Consider the following 12,028-nt stretch of genomic DNA (forward strand, 5'->3'; position numbering starts at 1 on the left):
GGCCAAGTGTAGGAGTAGGAAATGAAGGGTTTTTAAGACGTTCTGTTCGGTGCCCCTGGCAGAACTATTGTCCAGGGAAAGGGCAATGAGGGAGAGAAGAAGAAGCCTCAAAATAACTATTATATTTTGTCTTTTCTCAATTTCTCTGAGAAAGAGAAATGTAAGAAATTTGTTGAGGTAACAACGTTTTGAAGGGAAGTAGCAGTGGATAGAGACAATTTTTAGAATGTGGGGTTCTCAGAGCAGCAGAAGGGCAAGTCCTAATGCACAATGACTTGCGAGAATGCTTGCATCCTATTTGCTATTTTTGTCCCATTGGCCAAATCGAATCAAAGGCAGCCCAAACCCTCAAGGGATGAAAAAGACCCTTCCTCTAATGGGAGGGATTATTAAGGAGGTAAATACAGGCACAGAAAGCATCCATGGCCATTGCTGTTGTTGTTGTTTGCCATCTGCAGTAAGAAGGTGGCCTCCAACTCAGGCCTCAGCCTTACTCTGAAGAGTTTCCTGATCCGAGATGGTGAACCCACTCAATATACTCATTCCACTCCCACGACGAGCCTTCAGAGGCCTAAGTCACTCCTGCCTCATATCTACTTCCACAAATCTGCTCTGGTGTCCGTAGCACTAGACAGCTGTTCTGTATGACTTGGGGTAAGAGTCTGTCACTCACAGTTATCAACATTCTGAATCAGGAATTTGATATTTAAAGTTTTGGTAACTCATCATTACTATGTGCATTTTTAAGAGCTTGGAGGAATTAGAGCAGTGAGTAATTTTCATTTCTATTACCTCTTCACTTAGAGTACTGGCATTCCTGTAATATTTCATATCCTACTTGTAGATAAATATCCTCCTCTCTTCTACCTGGCATGATGTTCTCTGCACATTTCTCCTTTATGTCTTCCAGATTCCAAGGTGCACTTAAAAAAGTCAAGTGTACCTCTAGACATATGAAAACACTAACACATATTTTAATATTTGTTAACATTTACATTGCAGAAAGCCTAGAATTGCATTATATAATACAGCAGCCATTAGCCATATGTGGCTATTGAATACTCGAAATGTGGCTAGTTCAAATTTAGATATGTTAAAAATAAAAAAAAAATACACTGAATTTTGAAGATAGGAAGAAAAGAATGTTAAATAACACACTAATAATTTTTATATTGATTACATGTCAAAATGAAAATATTTTTCAAATCTTGGGTTAAAAAATATATTATTAAAATTAATTTCACTTGTTTATTTTCACTTTTCTTAATGCAACTGCTGAAAAATTATACAAAGTGGCTCACTTTGGTTCTCAGAATTTGTTTTAGAATTCAACCTAGGAAAAATAAGGGGGAAGTGCTTATATTAATATCAGACAAATTAGATTTGAGAACAAAACATTATCAAAGATAAAGATTACTACAGAATAATAGGGGGTCAATTCATCAAGAAACCATACAAATTCTAAACATTGATGCCCCTAATAATAGAGCTTCAGAGTCCATGAAGTAAAAACCAAAAGCTGCATGGAGAAATAGATGAATCCACAATTATAGTTGGGAATTTTAGTATCTCTCCATCAATAATTGATAGAACAAGTAGATAGAAAATTAAGAAGGCCAGAGAAGACTGAAACAATACTAGCAGCCAACTTGACCTAACTGACATATATAGGAAATGGCCTCTCAATAGCAACAAAACACACACGTATTTTTCAAGTGTACATGGAACATTCAGCAAGATACCACATTCTGAGCTACAAAACATGTATACATTTTGAAAGCATTCAGATCACACGAAGCAGGTTCACACTGGAATTAAGTTAGACATTCACAACAAAAGTATACTTGGAAAAGGCCTTCCAATACTTGGAAATTAAATAACACACTTCTAAATAACCCAAGGATCAAAGAAGAGCTTGAAAAGGAAATTAGGAAGTATTTTGTACTAAATCAAATTGTAGCACAACGTATTGAAATTTGTGGAATGCCAGTACTGGGGTCCTCATAGAGAAATGTGTAGTACTAACTGCTTATATTAGAAAAGAAGAGGGGGTGGGGCGCCTGAGTGGATCAGTGGGTTAAACCGCTGCCTTCGGCTCAGGTCATGATCTCAGGGTCCTGGGATCGAGTCCCACATCGGGCTCTCTGCTCAGCAGGGAGCCTGCTTCCCTCTCTCTCTCTCTCTGGCTGCCTCTCTGTCTACTTGTGATTTCTCTCTGTCAAATTAATAAATAAAATCTTAAAAAAAAAAAAGAAAAAAGAAAAGAAGAGGGGCACCTGGGTGGCTCAGTCAGTTAAGTGCCACTCTCAATTTTGGCTTAGGTCACGATCTCAGGGTCATGAAATCAAGATCCATGTTGGGCTCTGTGCTGAGTGTGGACTCTGCTTAAGATTCTCTCTCCCCCTCTGTCCCCGCATCTCTGTTTCTCTCCAGAAGAAGAAGAAGAAGAAAGATCTACATCAATGATTTCAGTTTCCACCTTAAGAAACTAGAATCAGAAGACCCAATTATGGGGTCTCTGGCTGCCTCAGTTTAGAGACCATGCAACTCTTGATCTTGGCATTGTAAGTTCAAGCCTCATGTTGGGCACAGAGATTGCTTAAAGATAAAATCTTAAAAAAAAAAAAAAAGAAATTAGAAGACACAATTAAACCCAAAATAAGCAGAAGAAATAAAGATCAAAGAAGAAACCAATGAAAAGGTAAAGAGAAGAATAAAGCAATGAAACAAAAAGCTGGTTTTTTGAGATCAGTGAAACTGATAAACCTACAGCCGGACGGGTCAGAAAGAAAAAAGAGAGAGAGAAGCTATGAATTATCTATATCAAGAATGAGCATCACTACAGATCCTGCAGTTAATAAAAGGATAAGAAAATCACTATTATGAAAATTAGTAAAGTCAACACTCTGTATGTTGTGTGAGTGTGGACAGAAAGGCACTCTCCCGCACAGTGAAGTACACTGACCTGCAACTCCTTTGCTGAGCATATATCCAAGAGAAAGTCTCAACTGGTATCAGAGACGTGTACAAAAATATTCACTACAGAGTTGTATGGGGTAAAGGGGAGTTGGAGGCAACCATGTGTTCACCAAAAAGGAAATGAAAGGCAAATGTAGGAGATACATGGTATGGAATATTCTGCAGCACTCAGAAGCGAAGAACCTGAAGAACTTATTCATATCCCAAACCTGCATGCATAGTTAAAGACATCTATTTAAATTAAAATGAAATGAAATGAAATGAAAGTGAGTTCCTAGAAGGTGGAGAGTGGGAAATGGGAAATGGCAACCAAGAGATAAGAAAAGACAGAGGGATGTTTACAATGAGCACAGACTGTTTTAAGATCACAATGTCTTATGAACTAAGGAATGTACCTGGTGTCCAGAAAGAGAAAAACAATTTCATGAACACTACTATATAACTCATTGCCCTTCACAACCATTGGGATATCATAAAATGAAAAAGAAAACAACTCACTTTAGGGAGTGGACTTGTGCAGGGCACTTACGTTATATGACATAGCTATCTAAATGAAAATTAAGGCAAAAAAAAAAAAAGGAGAATTAGAAAAAACTAATTTTTTTTAAAGATTTTATTTATTTATTTGACAGACAGAGATCACAAGTAGGCAGAGAAGCAGGCAGAGAGAGAGAGGAGGAAGCAGGCTCCCCGCTGAGCAGAGAGCCTGACGTGGGGCTCGATCCCAGGACCCTGAGATCATGACCTGAGCTGAAGGCAGCGGCTTAACCCACTGAGCCACCCAGGCGCCCGAAAAAACTAATTTTTATAGGTAATTTTATTATCCCAAAAAGTAAAAAAATCTAAGTGAGTGGTATAAAATATCCATAGTTCCACAATCCCTATGTGTATTAGCAAGTTTTACCAAAGTTATATATTACAATAAACAATGATGTTTCAACAGAGTTGATAAACTAAGGTTTTCTTTCTAGAGCCATAGATGAAAGCAAATCTTTTCTCCATCTTCTTGGGGAAAGAGGCATAGTATGATTTAAATAACTTTCTCTCTCTTGCTCCAGGTTTACAATCTCCATAGATAGTTTAGGTAAGTCCAGGACCACCTTGAGTGCTGAGGACTTGAGATAGAAATAAATAAATATTCAGACACTGTAAATATATAATATATTATATATATAAAAATATATATAAAAATATAAATAAATATATTTAAATAAATTTAAATATAAATAAATTTATAATAAATATAAATAAATTTATATATAAATATAAAAATATATAAATAAATATAATATATATATATATATATATTTACAGTGTCTGGTTATTTATTTACTGGTTAGCCAGTAATAGCCAGTACATAAATATAAATATAGCTTATACACATACACACACGCACATATAGCCTGTAATAGCCAGCATACAAATATATATTTATATACTATAAATAGCCATATATATAGGGGTGTTTTTGTTTTTGTTTTTGCCTTTCAGGACTATCTCACCATCTTTAGAAGCTTCTTGAAAAGGAAAATCAAAAGAGTGATTTCTCAAAATTTCTCCATCTTGTAAAAGGTTGTGCTTCCTCAGCAAGTCTTGTGATAGGAGGAAGACTGAAGATGAAAAATGATCTCAGAATGAATTTATGGGCAGGGAATTCCAGAAAAGTACTTTGGATCCTGGTAAAATATTTCCCTAAGAGCTGAAGTCGTATCTGTTCTTAGGTAATAATCAGAATCAGCTCAAGCAGAGAGGGTGAGAGAACCCTTCGAAAATAGCTGAAACAACCACCGGCATGTCATTTGACCAACCAGAAATGGAACAAAAGCACATCGGAGAAACGGAGAATCAGAAAAAACACTAAGGGCCAGGATATCTGGTCAGTAGACTTTCCCGTCCACTGACCCAGGCTGACCTGTGATAAGATCTGTGCAATAAACTTTGGGGCCAATACAGACTCATCATAATGATGATGGAAAGAGCCAGTAAACATCTTATCAACTAACCCCAACAATAGAGATAGTCCTTTAAGACATATTATTACTATTCCTATTTTCTGAACCATCCTATTTTCCTGTAATTTATCTCAATGTGTCATAGGACATAAAATTCATTGAATGAGTATAAGGCACCCTCTCAGCCTCCAAGTTTTGTTCTCATGAGCAAAAGACACTCTGGGAGCCAGTCAACCATCCTACAGCCAGGGTCACACTGGATCGTGACAGTTTCTGATCCTTCTCCACAGACAGACTTCCATTTGATGTTTCTGGCTTTAGGCACAGAGATCTAATCAAAACACATTTTCTTAGCATCTTGAGTATCTCAGAGAAAACACATTTTTTAATACTGATGATATTATAATAAAAGGGGTAAGAACTATTGCTGGCTTCTACTTTATTTTTCCTGCCCTACTGATCCACCACTCCTTCCCCCAAACAATACCACCTCTACCAACACTAGGGCTGCCTGGTATTTACTGAGCACGGTGCTCTTTGCACATTACATGCATGATTTCGTGAAAGCCTTCAGGGACTCCATGAGGAAGGCAAGGCCCTGGGTTATTCCATTGTAAATACTAGGAAACTGAGAAACAGGAAACGTAAATGCTTTGTCCCAAACCACACAGCAACTTTTAAGTGGCAGAGCCAGAGTGTGAACGTAGGATTGCTAATTAATTCCAGATTCTGAGCTCCTTGGCACTACAGGACATATCTTCTCGCTTCGATTTTCCCCTGTGTAAAACGAAAACAATGACAGTGACTCAGCTCTCGGAATCATTGTGAGTAAAATGACCTAAATAACCTGCTTAGGAACATCTTCCATATGCTGCCATAGCAGCTGCTTGAGAAGAGGGAGGTCGACCCCACAGGCCAGCTCTCTCATGAAAGGCTCTGGAATGCAACAGAAGCTGAGGATGCTATTCCTTAGATATCTAGACTTAAATGGCGATCGACCAGCTCAGGCTCAAGCACGTGGGGTGGGGGGCGCGGTGCACGGGGTGTGGATCTTTTCATCAAGGTGCCTGTGATGACCACTGTGAAAATGTAGAGGATGTTGTAGCCAATCGGACCAGAGCACACGCATCCTCCCTTGTACCGGTACTCCCTCATGGTAGTGAGTGATCGTGACCTACTATTATCTTTACAGTGACCTTGTTGAATTCTGGGTGGTGCGGCAACCTGGATGATTAGAGAGACAGAGGAAGAGAGTTGTTTGTTTTTTGACTTATTAAAGAATAGCACAGAAGTAAGGGGATTTATTGGAAGACTTTTATCCTTCCTAATCCATGTTATTGCCCATCGGAGAACTTGGAATCGTTCACAGAGCAGGGAGGTGCGTCATATTACCATGAGGTTGTGAATTAAGTGGGTATATGTATGCATGGATGGGGATCTGGGAAAAGGGGATGGACTCCTCACCTTGTACAAAGCAAATTTTTTGAAAAAATTTAAGTCTTCAACAAAATGTGTGCATGTTTACTATCGTGTGTACGTTTTAAGCATTTAACAAATGCTAACTCATTTAATCCCCCCAAACAACCCTTGAGGCAAGAATTATCATTATCCCCATTTTACAAACAGTGAAAACAGAGGTGGACTAGGCAGGAGGAGAGACGGTGCCCTTTCGCCCCGTGCTCTTGGCAAATATGCTGTCTCAGCTGAGAGAACAGCTTGTTGGGGACAGAGAGATCATCAGGCTTAGGGTCAGCATCTGAGGAGTCCTTTTTTTCTGAAACTGGAGTTACTCAAGAAACATCTGTGACAAGGAGATATTGTTCTGTGAGTCCCGGTAAGGATTGTCCATCCAGAATCCCCACATCCATCCCTTCCTCCCCATCACCGCCACCAATACTCTCTGGTTTGGAATCTTTTATAGAAAAGAATCTTAGGGGAAATTTTTTTCTTAATTGCTTGAGAGGTGAAATCAGAACTACTTCATATGAAAAGACATTGTATAAAATTTCATAAACCATTGTTAGAGCCCTTAATAGTATATTTTAGTGCATTGGTAAATACAGATACTTTTTTTTTTTTAAGATTTTATTTATTTATTTGACAGAGATCACAAGTAGGCAGAGAGGCAGGCAGAGAGATGGGGGGAAGCAGGCTCCCTGCCGAGCAGAGAGCCCGATGCGGGGCTCAATCCCAGGACCCTGGGATCATGACCTGAGCCGAAGGCAGAGGCTTTAACCCACTGAGCCACCCAGGCGCCCCAACACAGATACTTTTAAAGAAAGAGGTTTTAGGGAAGATGTCGTATTGGAATTGAGAAAGCTTTCATAATTGTATATTTTATGTAAATAAGATATTGAAACCATTTAGCAATCCTGGGGTTTTTGGAAAACTTTTTCGTGGTTTTGCTCATTGAAAATGCATGCTCAGCCTTCTGCCCTCACGCTCTGGGTTCCTACTTCTGTAACTTTACTTCTGCAATCCTTTCTCCCTACCATTTCCCTGATCCTTTTCCCCATCAACTCATTTAATTCTCACCTTCCCTGTTCTTTTTGGTGTTCTTGGACCCAATTTCAACATGCATGTGGAGCAGCAGGGGGTGGGGTGAGGGCCCATTCTCCATACCTCCAGCAGGCAATCCTCCAGACAGCAGCCGGTGCCTGGCCACAGATAGTGTCAGAAGCCACAAGCGAAGGGTTCCGTCCTACCAGACTGCATCTGCCCCCAGCTTTATAGACACCAGTCTCAAGCCCAGGGGCTCACCTGTTCTTCTGACCGACTGGTATAAATCAGTCCACAAAACCCCCTCCTCAGGTTAATTAATTTGCTAGAGAAGCTCACAGAACTGAAAGAAATATTTCACTTCCTTTATCACCAGTTAATTATAAAAAGAAATAACTCAGGAACAGCCAGATGGACAAGGCCTGTGGGAAGGGGAGAAGCTTCCATGCTCTCTCCAGGAATGCCACTCTTCACGTCTCTATATGTTTGCCAACACAGAAGCTCTCTGAACTCTGTCATGTTGGGTTTTTATGGCAGATCCATTGTGTAGGCACGATTGATTAAATCATTGGTCATTGAGATTGATTCCATCTCTAGCCCCTCTCCCTTCCCCGGAGGTCAGGAGGGTGGGCCTGAGAAAGTTCCAACCCTCTCATCACAAGACTGGTTCCCCTGGCAACTATCCCTAGGTACTTTACAAAAATCATTACTTAACAAACAACGCCTTTGATATTCTCACTTAGGGTAACTCCCAGGGTTTGCTGAGTTGTGAGTCAGGGACAGTGGTCATCCAAATGACCAAAATACATGTTTTTCTTATAAATCACAATATCACATCTGTAAACTCCTTGACTGCTTTCGGCACACAACAATCTTTGGTTTCTCTGAACTACGTATCGCTTGTTAGTAAAAACAGGATTGTTTATCTATGTAGGTAGCACTGTGTTAAGCACTTACGATATTCCATTTAATCCTCAGAACAACCTTATTAAGTATGATTATTATCCTCCTTTGTAGATGAGATTGTAGATTTACTCTGTAGATTAACAGAATAAATAAAGTATAAATAAAAAGAGTTAAGTAAATAAGTCACCCAAGGTCACTCCATGAATGGAGTACCATTGAGGTCTATTTGCCTCCATATCTGCACTCTTAACCAGATTCTGTTCTTTGTTCCACTGATTTGGCAATTATATTATGATGTATGTGTGTGTTTATGTATCTATGTCTATGGATACATCTATGGACATCTATGTCCATATATCTATCTATGGATAGATAAATGGACAGATTTTTATTAAAATTTTTGCATTTTGAAAGCAAAGAGCACATTTCATACCTCCCCATGCCACAGGCTCTTTACCTGTTTCTCTGAAAAGAGTAGTTCCCCAATACGCAGTTGTGTGAAGGTAATATTACTACCTATACAGGAAGTCTAGAGCAGAAATATGGCATTTTCTGAGCTTCATACAAAATAAATTTCTATTAACACAATGGACACAGCTTGTTGCAATAAACTTCATGGAACATATTAAGGCCCATGCTTGCATCTTGTTGGGATCCTAAAGCATAACACATGAATAGTTTAGTCAAAATACCAGGCAGAGTCTGACAAATGTCAAAAGAGAGCAGACAAAACGTAATACAGGAAGAGAGAAAGAATTTCAAGAGTTAAATAGGTCAGGAAAATGCCTCCTGGTATCAGGAATTGGAATTGGATAGGTAGCTGCATTGGTGGAAGGCATTTTATATTAGGGGAGATTTAGTATTATTAGTAAGAGGGGGAAGGAATGAAATGTATGGAAATATTCATGGTGAATTAAAAGATGGACTTGACTAGAGAGCCATATGGGGCAGAAGTGAGGTAAGTTGAGATCAGAGTACAGCAGGTTTTGAACAACACACTGAGTAAAAGACATAATTCCCTAAACAATGGAGGAATTTCTTAGGGAATGAAAAGAAAAGAATTTATTCAAAAGATAATGGAATAATTCACAAGACTTACTGGCCAGTGGTGTATGGCTTTCCTTCATTGACTTAGTCAGCATGGAATAAGAAACAATAGACTTGAAAGATTAATAGAATAAATACATCACAACACACACACACACACACACACGTGCAAAAAGAAGAAAGAGAATTTGACTACCTATTAAACCTGGTCAAAAATCTCCAGATTCAATTCTCAGCCATAAACATGAAGAGATTCACAATCTCACATTGACTCTTTTGCCTACATTTCAAACCTCTCTTGATAATTTTCATCTTTTGCTGTAAAAGAAATTTTCAAAAGAAAGATGCCTCCATACCCTTTTTAGAAAAAGCTGCCTCAATGTCACCAGGGTATTAAGGCATTTCAAAAAGTCTAAAAAAGGACAGTTGCACTTTAATTTCTTCAGGCCCATAGAAATCAATAGGCTCATCTTCCCTCATATTTAATATCTTGTATTTTAATGTTATAAGTGCTGGTATGGGAATCTCTTGAATAAATATTTTTAAATTCAGGTTAAAAATTAACTCACAAAAAATCACATAAAGAAAGGGAGGGATTTATAAGTTCAAAAGGACTTAAGAGATGTGTCCACCAATTGCCATGTACAGACACTATTTGGATTCTAATATGAACACATAAACTGTTACAAAAATTTTTATGCGACCATCAGAAAAATTTGATGATAGATATTTGATCTCATAGAATTTTTATTTAACTTTAGGTATGATAATGGTTTGTGGTTATGTTTTTAAAGACAAATGCTTATCTTTTAGAGATACTTATTAAAATACTTAGAACGGAACTACAGTGTCTAAGATTTCCTTTTAAATAACTTACAATGGGGGCACCTGGGTGGCTCTGTGGATTAAGCCTCTGCCTTCAGCTCAGGTCATGATCTCAGGTTGTGGGACTGAGCCCTGCATCGGGCTCTCTGCTCAGCGGAAAGCCCGCTTCCCCCACCTCTCTCCCTCTCTCTCTGCCTACTTGTGATCTCTGTCAAATAAATAAGTTAAAAAGAAACAAATAAATAAATGAATGAATAAACTTAGAATGGGCGAAGTGGGTGTAGGTATGGATAAAAGAAGATTGACCATGATTTGATACTTTTGTGGGGGACAGAGGAAGGTGGAGAGAGAGAATCACAAGCAGGCTCCACACTCAGCAAGGAGCCTGAGGAGGGGCTCTATCTCATGACCCCAAGATCATGACCTGAGGTGAAGTCAAGAATCAGTCACTCAACCAACTGAGCCACCCAGGCTGACAAGCTGATAATTTTTTAAGTCAAATGATGAGTACATGGAGCTTTGTATGTTTTAGGGGGGAGGGAAGTAGTTGTTATTGCCTAACTTTTAAAAAATCACCTTTAATGTGTAGATAATCATTTGTATAAAACTTAATGAAATATTCCAGTCACCATATTTCCTCATGGAGTCCTATGGGTATGAATATTTTTAATGTTGATTAATTTAACTTAATTAATAAATTAACTTTTTTATGGGAGATATAACTTGTTTTATTAATGTTAATTCTTATTAACAATGAAATTTTTTTATCCATGGTATAATATATTGTTTATTAATTTCCACTTTATTAATGGAAAGATTGAATTCCAAAATAGTTTCTAAAGGTTTTAATAATTTTAAGCATATGCTGTTACCATGAACAAAGAAAACAGTTTTTTGGTATACATTCCTAGGGCTCTCCTCCTATAAACAGATAAGAATAAATTGCAAGTAACTTCACCTTTACAAATATAAGTTCACAAATTTTTAAAGTTCCTTTATTTAAAAAAATTTTTTATCCCAGATATCTTTGTTTCTAATTGCTGATAATATTTTTAGCATCTATAAAGCCTAAGTGAACTTATAGTTATCACTAATCATTAGAAAATTCACTAAAGTCTAAATTCATGAGTTAGGTGTGTAAAAGTCTTATGTAAACTATCAGACATTTTGTAAATGAGGTTTTATTTTTTGCAGTTTTGTTAGTAATTTTCACAAATTCATCAACATTAAAAAAAGTCTGACATACCGCAGTCTGATCACAATTTTAGAATTCCCAGTAAGGAATACATTTGCAATGAATTGGTCTAACTACTTTCTCTTCACGGATTGAACACTTCTCTCTTGTTTGCCTTGGGCCCTAAGCACCTAACAGCCTTACTCCCCAGGCAAGCACCTGCAGAACCCTGAGGAGACTCAGAGCTGGGGAGTGGCTCCGTGGGAGCGGCCTCATGGTTCCTGCTGACCCTGCACCAGCAGAAGCTCAAAGGTCTCAGATTTCACCTGGAAATTTCTGGGAGAGTTGACTCGCAGCCACACGTGCCAGACTGGAGTTGAGCTGTGCCATGGTCAGCAAAGCCCAAGGGAAAAGTCCAAACCAAGACTGAGCTCTAGATTAGGGAGAAGCTGAGCAGAAGAGGCTGGAATTAGGGCTCCAGGAACCAAACCTCTCTTCCAGCGCCAGTGGTTGGATGCCAGGTGCAAGCAGATTTGTGTAACTCGACATGAGAGTATTTAAAAGGGTGACCCTAACTTTTCTTTTCATGGTATGAATGGGAAATTGCTATCTAGAAATGTAAATAATTGACTTCTGTGTAACAAAC

The sequence above is a fragment of the Mustela nigripes genome, chromosome 10, assembly GCF_022355385.1.
Source record: "Mustela nigripes isolate SB6536 chromosome 10, MUSNIG.SB6536, whole genome shotgun sequence".
In the NCBI taxonomy this organism is placed as follows: Eukaryota; Metazoa; Chordata; class Mammalia; order Carnivora; family Mustelidae; genus Mustela; species Mustela nigripes.